An 11,541-nucleotide genomic window follows, 5' to 3' on the forward strand; every position below is an offset into this window, starting at 1 on the left:
TATTATTGAAGTTCAATTTTTAATTTTCATTATATTTTTCAATAAATGGTGAATTTTTTTATTATTTTGGATAAGTCAATAATTAACAATTTTAAAAAAATTATTATAATAGATTTAGGAATAAAAATGGATTATCTTTAGGTTCAATCAAATAGCATTTCACAATTTTGGAATAGGAAGGGTTCCAACTACAAAAAATTATAAAAATAACAAAAACATTAAAAGAATAAAAAATTTAGGGATCCAAAAAATCTTTGCCTAAACTAAAACATAGTAAGTGTTTTTAACCCTATAATGATGTGTATATAAAATAATATACCCTCTCTAAATTTTTTTATACAAAAGATTATAGAAACATTTTTTCAAAATAATCGTTTGCATGATGAGGAACTGAGATTTTATTAATTTATTTGTGCATTAAATGGATAGTAACACAACATTAAAAAGAAAAAAAAAGAAAAAAAAAACGGATGGTACAACTGAACAAAGCAGATATTTCATTTGAATAATAATAACAATAATATTAATAAATCAAATTGTGTAAAAATAGCTAACTATTGAATTATAGGAAACAAGATTAAAGAAGGCTAGGGTTGAAGTGATGAGGCTCGTTTGTAATTTTAAAGTCGTCATTGTTGAGCACTCCAAGGATTTAAATCTAATTAATTATAAGAATAAAAAAATAAAATGAACTAAAGATTTGGGATCCCTTATAACAAGGAACAAGCAAAGAAATTAACGAAATATAATATATGTATATATATATATATATATATTTTAAACTACGTTGGTATGGAAAAGAGTAACTAATCGATATTGATTGGTAGAAAGAGGAACAAGTAATATTTTATTTTGTTTCATTCTTGCTTGGTGTGTTCCTTTTAGCTAAACTAAATATATCAAATATTAATTGGGTGGCATTTAGCTGTAGAATCGGATAAAGTTTGGGTTAAGGCGTTAAAAGCCAAGTACTTCTCGGGGAGCTCCTTTAGGAGTTGCAGGTTGAAGAAAAATAGCTCTTGGTCGTGAAGAGGAATTATGGATTCTCGGAAACTCTTTACCCAAGGGTTGTGCTACAGAGCGGGTACCGGGACGAACATAGACTTTTGGGAAGATCCTTGGGTTCCCAATAATCCAAACTTCAAACCTACCCCTTTGTTCGAGGAAGAAAGACTATGTTGCGGAATGGTGGATTCACTGTTCAATTCAAATGGCTCGTGGAGGCTGGATAAATTACAACAACTGTTTGATAGGGACATAGTTTACAACATTTGTAAAATTCCTCTTACTAATCACAGACTAGAGGATAGACTTATTTGGAAAGGCAACACAACTGGCTGTCATAGTGTGAAATTGACCTACACTTTGGAATACTGGAACAATTATACTAGTTTTGCATGGTGGAAGCATCTATGGAAGTTCAAAATTCATGAAAGGCTTAAGATCTTTATGTGGAAGCTAGCCAATCATGGTCTCTCAACCTCTTCAAACCTCCTCTCACGCAACATGAACCCTGATAGGATTGCATGTGTTCATGGTTGTGCAAGCATGGAATCAGAGTGCCATGTTTTCTTCCACTGCCAGGTGGCACGAGCAATCTGGTTTGCTATGCCATGGAGCATCAAATGGGAAGAAATGACTAATAAATCCTTTGAAGAGAAGTTAAGCTTAATCGCAAGTCCTTCAGGGTTGCTGTCGGTCCACTCATCTGACCAAGATGACTTCTTTCTTTATGCTACCATCCTTATGGAGCATCTCTGGAAAATTAGAAATTCCACACTCCATGACAAAATTAGTTTCTCTCTCGACGGTACTATGGCTTGGCTTAATCATAGATTTCATAGGGCAAAAAAGGCAATTAGCAATTGCAACCCAAAATCTCCTCAAGTGATCCAAAACTTCCATAAGTGTATCTGGATTCATTCAGACGCTACAGTTAAAGAAGGCCGAAGCATGGTTGGTGTCATCGCGAGAAACCATCTTGGTGAAGTGTAAAAGATCAGAACCGTGCATTTTGAATCAGACATTCCAGAAGTGGCAGAAACATATGGCATTTTGCAATCCTTACAACTAGCTATAGAGGAGAATTGGCCTAATGTGTGGTGTATTTCGGATGCATGGAACGTAACATTCAATATCAACAACCCTCAATCTCCAAGCACTCACTGGGCTACGGAAGGAATCTTAAAGGATATCGAGGACTTAGCAAAGCAAATTCAATCAGTTCAGTTTGCTTGGACTCCACGGGAAAATAATTTTCTAGCAGATTTTGTGTGTAAGTGGAGCCAAAGGAATGATATTACTGGGGACTTATCTTGTAATATGCTACTGTTTATCTTCTCAGTTTTTGTAACCCAGGAGAGTGGCTTGATAGCCAACTCCTACTGAAAGTGTATCTTTCGGGTTTTTTTTTTTGGTTTTTATAAAACTCTCTTTTTCGTAGCCCAAAAAAAAAAAAAAAAAAAAAACCATATTTATGCGCCTCAACATTTGTGCATATAATTAATAATTTCTTTTATTAAATTTGTGCATACAATTATGAAATGTACATATATGTATATATACATAAATTATGTATATACATAGAGTTGCATGTATTAAATCTAGAAATCTACAAGATTTTGATGTTTTAAAAGCAAAGGTTTGAAAAGTCTTTGTTTTAAATATGAACATAAACAATTATAAAACTTTACAGTCATTTCTAAATTTTAAAAATGAATTGATGTTCATGAGAAAGAAGATATTCAAAATACTAATTTCATCCAGTTTTTTTGACATTTAATTTAATTATAATTTAATTTTTTTAATTTCAAAAATATTATTAATTTTTTTATTTTAAAAAATTATTATTTCTTTTTTATTGTTCATTCACACTTTTTAAAATAATATTAACAAATTATTTTATAGATGTTAGTTGTGATTTTCAACACCTAAACAATTAGATTGCAGTTAATACAAATAAATATATCACTTCTAAAAGAAAAATTAAAAGCACTGTCATAATTAACTAATCATTAATTAATTAATTTTTTTTTAAAAAGAAAAAGCTAATTATAATTGCTAATTTTTTATACCTTGACTTTTTGTAAGATGAGTTCCAGTAGTTCTTAACAATCTGGAAGTATTAAAATGGCTGATCTGTAAAACGAAGAACAAGCACAAATATGCGAATGCAACCACAATCCTTGAAACCCTCTTCTTCGTCATCATCCTTAGCGACGTCGTCTTTGGATTTTGGTACTCCCACAACGGCATGAGGACTCGATCGATTTTGATATTTCCAGTATAAGTTGTAAACTATCTCTCAGAAGATCAATTCCGGTTTAAACACAGAAAGCAGAAGTCAACCTTTCAGGTCTGGGAGAAAAGTTTGTGCGATGAAGAAGAATCTGCTGCTGATACGAAGACTTTTGACAATATCGGCCAGATAATCAGCCTCATTGTTAGATACTTTTGCCATATTATTTGCTTCGTGAATCTTATTAAGCAATCATTAATATACTTGGGAGCTCAGAGCTCTTAACATGTGGAGGAAAGTATGAAAATCTTCTCAATGGTTAATTGATTTTTCATTTCTTTTAATTTTAAAAAAATATATATATATTAAAAAATTCGTGTAATAAATAAATATATATATATATATATATATAATATAGAGATTCGGTTTGGTGATTGAAACCTTTTTTTTACGATTCAACAAAATAAGAACGGTAATAGACAAAATTTTCTTAAATATATTATGTAATTCGTTATTGGAGCAATACTTATTTAATAGATAAATACAAATTTAACTGGTGTACGTTACTTGTATAAAAAAATGTTATTTGACATGAGTCGTAATCATTGATGTTAACATTTTTTTCGCTTTTTTATTTTTTTAAAATATAATTTCCGATTTTCTAAGCAATGAAACTCGGTCTTATTTATTTATTTTTATAGTAAACTTGGTCTTATTTTTAAAGTTAACAATGGTATTTTGCTCGCATTTTTTTCCGTGAAAACTAAAATGTAATTATTTTAAATATGCATGTTACCATTTATGACATTGTGTAACTCCACTTTATTATAAACAACAATAAAAAAAAAATGTTTAACTTACATAACATTTTTATAGTATTAATTCTGATATATATGGATCATTACATTTTTGAACCTATATATATCATATACATTGTCATGAAGAAATATATATAAAATAAGATGAAAATATCATTTCACTTTCTCTCTCTTTTTTTTTTTTTTTTTGGGTGTCTATCTTTCATTATATTCTTTATATTTTTGTTGAGTTATAGTTAGTTTATAATAGTAATAGATTTTTTCTAACAACTAACAAGTATATTTAAATTATTAAAGTTTACTAAAAATTGTAATGGACTTTAGCGAATCTCGCATTATGACTAGAACCAATCCAAAATGAATTTGGCATGCGAACCATTAAATGGATAAATAGTCATGTCATGTGTGGCATTGGCTTGATAAACATTTTCGTTTTTAGCATTACACAGTTGTACACACTTTTATATATAGAGAAATAATATATATAGTTTAAATGAAAGGTTTACATACAATTTTTTTTTATTCTTTTTAGAAAGTATATATATATATACATATATATATATATATATATATATATAGAGAGAGAGAGAGAGAGAGAGAGTTTACTAAATTCAGCAAGGTTTAAATAAAGTTTTTAATATGAAAACTACCATAAAATCTTTATTTTTAGTTTTTGAATCTTAATAAGAGGTGAAATTTAAAATTGCAATTATTAATCACTAAGTCTATTATTTTTTCCCAAATAGAATTTTAATATGTTATTAAATCGATATTTGACTATTTTTTAACTTTAAAATAATAATTTCATACACCTCCCATCAAATTTATTTAAATATAAATTAATTCCTCTACTTTCAAAAATATCATCAACCTCCCATTAGGTTTCAAAAAGTTATCATCTTCTCCTTCAATTATTTCGTTCACATCGTTTAAAATAATATATCTACACCCCCTCTTGTAGGTGTTAGTTGCAATTTTTAAAATTTATGGGATTAAATTATAATCAATGCAAATTTAAGGGGTCCAAAAGTAATATTTCCAATTTTGAATGCCAACTACTGATGTGATTCAATAATCATCAAGGGTCCATCTTAGTTTAATATAGGAAGGGACATATGAAGAACAAATGTGAGAGATGACTATCTATAGTAATGAAAATGATTCACATCCAACATTTGTGGATGTTAACCCTCACAATCCCTCTATGTATATCCTTTATCATATCATTTATACATATATATATATATATATATATCAAAATTTTTTTATTGTACAAAAAAAACTAATACTTTAATTTTTAAATCTTTTTCAAACTAATTTTTAAAATCATCATTGATTTGTTTTACTAAAATCTTTTTTTTTTCTTCCAATTTTTAGATTTTTTTTATCCTAAAAAATTACTTTTTCAAAATTCTAACAATATATTTTGTCCCAAAAAAATTTTAAAATATATGATACATGTTCTCCTAACATCTTTTTTATTTTTATTTTTATTTTTATTCCTAGACGAAAGACAAATATTTTTTCCAATTGTCCTAATACTTTTTAATAAATTTAATTTTTGTATATTTTCCAAAATAGGACTAATTTAATATATATATATATATATATATCTATATTTTGTTCTCGAAAAAATTTTAAAAAAACTTATTCTCTCTCTTTACATAAATTTTCTTTTCAGTTATTGTGTTACTTAACAAATTTGAATTTCCATTTGAAAATATATTACTAAAAGGACCATCTTCCTAAAATGAAATGAAAACAACACAAAAGCAAACAAGGAGTATAAAATAAGCAAGTTGTCATTTGCTAATGTGTCCCTTTTTTTTTTTTTTTTTCTTTTGGGAATAATTATGCTTTAGTGCCTGCTAAAATCATTTAATTTAGTTTTGGAATCTCTAAATTCAATTTCATCATATTGATATCATTTATTTTTCAAAATATTTACCATTGGTCCAATTCAGTTAAAATTGAAGTCAAGTGCCATGCATGTGATCCTAAAATATGATATTTTAATTTATTTTCCCAATTTTTCCAATCTTTCCATAAAAAATTTAAAAATTTTCTGAAGGCTAAAAAGAATACCGGAAGTTCAATAAAACCCTAAAAAAATTACCAAATGTTCAAAAAAATTCTAAGAACCCAAGAAATTATTACATGTTCAGAAAAAATCCAAGAGATGGTGAAAAATCCCAAAAAAAAAAAATTCTAAGAGAAGGATAAAAATAACAGATGGTAAAAAATAATTGATAGCCTAAAAAAGAAAAAAAAAACAGATGGATAAGAAAAAAAAAAATACTAAATGTTTTGAAAAAAAAATAATAAATTTTTTTAAAAAAATTCTGAGAGTCAAAAAAATTACCAAACCTTAAAAGGTCTGAGAGCCCAAAAAAATTTTCAGATTGCAAAAAAATATTAAGAGAGCATGGTAAAAATACTATATGGTAAAAACAAGTTTTGAGAGCCTAAAAAATGCCAGAAGGTTAAAAGATTTTCTAGTACTCAAAAAAATTACCAGATGTTTAAAAATATTTAAGAGTCTTTAAAAAAAACCATATATTAATAAAAATCTAAGAACCAAAAAAAATTAAATGGTAAAAAAATTTTGAAAGCTCGATAAAAATATCAAATGGTAAAATAAATTCTAAGAGACCAAAAAAAAAAAAAATCCAAGAGCCTAAAAGAATACCAAATGTTAAAAAAAAAAAAAAAAATTGAAAGTATGATTAAAAAAACCAATTTTCAAAAAAAAAACAATTGAAAGGCCAACAAAAACTAGATATTCAAATAATTTTGAATGCCTAAAAAAAATCAGACAACTAAAAGAATCTAAGTGCTAAAAAAAAAAAAAATCAGATATTCAAAACAAAACAAAAAAATTTGAGTGCCCAAATAAAAATAGATATTCAAAAAAATCTGAGAGCTGAGTATTTTTTTTTTTGAGTTCTTGGAATTTTTTTACCATATGGTATTTTTTCTAGCACTCATAATATCGTTTAGCTATCTGTATTTCTTTTTAGGCTCTTAGAATTTTTTTTTTTTTTTTTTTAACATTTGGTATCTTTTTGAGCTTTTAGAATTACTTTTTGCCATATGATATTTTTTCAAGTATTTGGAATTATTTTTAACCATCTAGTAATTTTTTCGAACTCTCAAAATTTTTTTGAACATTTTATATTCTTTTTATGCTCTTAAATTTTTTTTACGGGCGCTCAAACATTTTTTAACCATTTGGTATTTTTTTGGGGTTCTTGAATGTTTTTTTTTTTTTAATATTAGATATTTTTTCAAGCTCTCTCATTTTATTTTAATATCTGGATTCTTTTTTTTGGCTCTTAGAATTTTTTTTGAACATTTGATTTGTTTAAGCCTCTTAGAATCTTTTTTGAAGATCTGGTGTTTTTTTGGGTTTTAAGAATTTTTTTGAACATCTGTTTATTTTTTGGACTCTTGAAATTTTATTTCATTTTTTAATTTTAAATAAAAAATGGAAGAAAATCTAAAAAATAAACAAATTTGGCGTCACATGTGTTATAGATGGCCGCTATTTCAGGATCTCCGCTAATTTTAACGGAATTTGATCAATTTATAATGATTTTATAAATAGGGCCTATCATTGTAATGAAATTGATTTTAGAGCCCTCAAAATAAAATTAAGTAATTTTAAAGGGTACAAAAGTGTAATAATCACATTTTTCTATTAAACTGAGTGTAGCTTACTTACTTTAATGGTTTGTTGGTTTAGTTAAACATCTCAATTACCTATAAAATTTAAGGAAAAAAAATAAAAAAAAAATAGTAACACCATATGAAACACAATTTGGAATTGTGTTAGTTGTTTATTTTTTAAAACTTTTACATTTATAAGTAATTGATATATTTAATAAATTTTTAATTACACTAATTAGCATTAATAAACAATTAAAATAAGTTAAACAGATGGCACATTAAATATTGAAATAATGAATTATGACCTTTCATTACAAACTGTTATGTATTATGAAATTATGGAAAAACTTAGGCAAAAAGATTAATTTGGTTACAATAGGATGCAAACCTTCATCACATTAGTGCATCAATATGATTTCTTTAATTTTCCAAGACATTTAATTCATTAACTAACAAATCAACGTTTCTAAAGAAAAAAACCACCCAAAAAAAGCTTTTGCACACGGAAACAATTTAATATCATTATATCGCATTATACCATTCCCTGTCCAGCAACTTAATGCCTTTCTCATAGGCTTCCTTCAAGTACCCTCTAAATCTTTCCAAATCCACTCTCACATTTTGTTCCTTAAGGTATATTTTCATAATGTCATAAGACCAATTGTTTCCTTCAAAACCCATTGGTTCCTTGATCATCTTATCCTCCTTCCCGTACTTGTTTATCAAACTACTCTCTTCTGCGTCAATCCTATATTCCATATACTCCACCCCTATTGCCTTAGCTGGTTTTCCATAACATAGCGCTGCCGCCTTCTGAGTGCCCAGCGGTACCACCTGCACAAATACCGATCCCGGCCGGAGAAACAAAGTGTGAGTCATTGCCGCCCCATGGACCCCAACCATTGCATGGCTTGAGTTCATTAACTTATAAGCTACACTCAGTGGAGTGCTTGGCTTTGGCTCAAACACAACAACTTCGAATCCAACCTTCTCTGCTTCTTGCTTTACTTCCTTATGGTTCAACAATACACGTCCAACGTTGCCGGTTCGAATCACTAACACCAAGCGCGGTCGAGACCTAGAAGGCTTTGGAGATTGATGATGATATGGCTGGTGGAGGCTTTTGGAGTATACTTTGTCTAAGAAAGCTCGAAAATGGGCTAGAGTTTTCGGGTTTGGTATTAATTTCGGGTCAATGGTCATGAACCCGTGAGACATGAGGCCCACAGTGGCAGAAGGAAAACAATGGGTGGCAGTATCATTATCTAAGTTTATGATCGGGTGGTAATTCTGCATACTTTGTAATCCACCAATCCCGTGACTTGGAGATAACAAGGACAAGATCCTGATTTTCAAACATGGAATTGACGGTGATGTAGAGGGGGATGAAACCATCGTTGAATTCGTGGAAGAAGTTTCCAGTGTAACCTCCCGCACTGAATACTAGAGCCGGTGCTTCGTGTTTGACTTGGCATGGTGGTCTTTGCGGGCTTGAAGTGAGGGTTATTTCTTTGATTCTGGACATAACCAAGCTCTCCCATTTTCTTGGGTAGGGCTGGATCTTTTCTACTAAAGGTGGGTCAGGTGTGCCCATTGTGTAGAATGTGGAAGTAGTGGGGTCCAATGTTGGACCATTGACCTTACAGATATCATAGAAATAGTGCACACGGTCACATGTGATTTGTGGAGCCCGGAGAGATTGCGCAGGTGGAACGGAAAGTGGGTCCCCTCTGCTAAGTGCATTCAAATCAACATGTTTGCCCTCTGTGATCATAAATAATTAATTGATGGAAAATGTGAAAAACACATAAATAAAAGCTTTTTTTCTTTTTTTTTTTTTTGAATTAAATGGCCATAAAGGTAAAAACATAAATTTATTATTTACCATGCGGTTATAATATGGTTTTACGGAAACAGGTAATATATTTATTTATTTATTTTTTTTCCTATTATGATAAAATCGACTAAGTGGACAAAAAACTTATTAAAAAGTACCACGAGATAGAAAATTGGAATCAAAATTTATAATATATTTATCTATTGGTTTATTTACTACTTCATTGTCTCCTTATGTGTGATTAATTTATTTTTTAGAAAATAAGTAGAAACAGGCATCTGAATTAATTTACTATATAACAAGCTAGCTACCTAGCTATAGCTAAAACCAATTTACCAAAAAAAATAATAATAATAAATAAAGCTATAGCTAAAACCAGAAAGTTTGTTTTTTTAGCCGATATTTGTCATATGCTCAACAGTGTAAATATCAGTTTAAATATGGAGGAACAACATGGAGGAACATTATGTTGCCACTTTTAGCTGATATTTGTCATATGCTCAACAGTGTAAATATCAGTTTAAATATGGAGGAACAATATATAGTTTGAATTTCCTAGGAAGTTGCCATTTTTTCCAAATAGATTTTTAGTTTTAATCATTTATTTAGGTAATATTTTTATTACATATCATGTCAATATTGTTATTAATGGTCTTAGAATATCTTCAATGTCTTGGGGAATTATTAAAATTCTTTTGCTGCATCGAAAATATAAATAGTCATTTAAGAAACATTATTTCCAACGAAACTGCTAAAAAAGTTAGTTACACTGATAAGGTGAAAAAAACAAAAAAAAGAAAAAGAAAAAGAAAAAAAAGAAGATATTGTGAGCATGAGGACCATCTATTTTCAAAGGATTTGCTAGACAATATGATTCAATATGTGTACCTCCAGTCCTAATATTCTTATAAACTTTATATTTTGCTATCTCAACCAAATTATTTGGTTATTATTGAGACTTGTATACTTAGATTATAGATTCATTAATCGTACAAAAAAGTGACAATTTTTTAAAATTTGATCAAATTTGACCGAATGTAACATAAATTGATGGAGCAGGTCTAAGATTTGATGTTTCAAATAGTTGGAATATTATTTTGACTTTGACACTATTGCATAGAGTATATCAATACAAGTTTATAGATTGGCGACATGCTCGATTTCGAGTTACACGTGTAAGGTAAGGTTATGACTAAAAACATTCCAAAGACATTCTGGTCTTTTTATCAAAGTGGACCCATCTGTTTTTGGATCTGGACATTCTTATTATTTTTAAATACATTCCTTGTATCCCAAAACCAAAATTTTGTTATATAAAATAGATATAACATTATATAAATATATATACATTTTTTTATTATTATCTTGTGCATATTATTATTAATCATCCAAAAAAGATGACAAATCTTGTACATATTGTTGTTTTTTTATTTTTTTTCTTATGTAATGTTTATATATATATATATATATATAAATCTTGTGGGGGTAAACACCCATTCTCTCATTATCATTTTCTTTTTCTTTGAATTAAAAAAAAAAAAAATCCACTACAAATGCTTTGTCATCTTTATCATCATCATCATCATCATCATTATTAAGTTGTTATTTGAGGTTGCGATGTAGAGGATGGGTGATGCTTTGCTTTATTAGGGTAAAACGTTTTGTGATCATCATTGGTGTTTTTCCAATGCTGATGATGATGAGGCTGTCTCTAGCTTAGTGCTTGGGACTATGATGGAAAGATTTGATGAGGTAGCATTCATGAATTGGAATCTCTGTGACTGATATCCCGATTGGTTATTACCTAGTTTTGATCTTGCTTTTGTCACAAATTTGATTTCTTAATGGGATGTCGTTGTTTAGGAATTGTAGTCGAGTTAGATTCTTGGTGATATTTCATTTTATTGTTCTAAGTCATGGCAGGTGGGCAACAATTGGTTGTTATTATTACATTTGTTTTTGTTGGCATTTTGTTGTAG

General features: G+C 28.6%; 1 pseudogene; it reads right to left on the reverse strand.

The window, feature by feature from the left end:
* Positions 1–8,247: 8,247 nt before the first annotated feature.
* LOC125418464 (xylan glycosyltransferase MUCI21-like) lies at positions 8,248–9,499 on the reverse strand (annotated as a pseudogene).
* Between the last annotated feature and the right edge of the window lie 2,042 nt (positions 9,500–11,541).

Source organism: Ziziphus jujuba, chromosome 12, assembly GCF_031755915.1.
Source record: "Ziziphus jujuba cultivar Dongzao chromosome 12, ASM3175591v1".
Classification (NCBI taxonomy): domain Eukaryota; kingdom Viridiplantae; phylum Streptophyta; class Magnoliopsida; order Rosales; family Rhamnaceae; genus Ziziphus; species Ziziphus jujuba.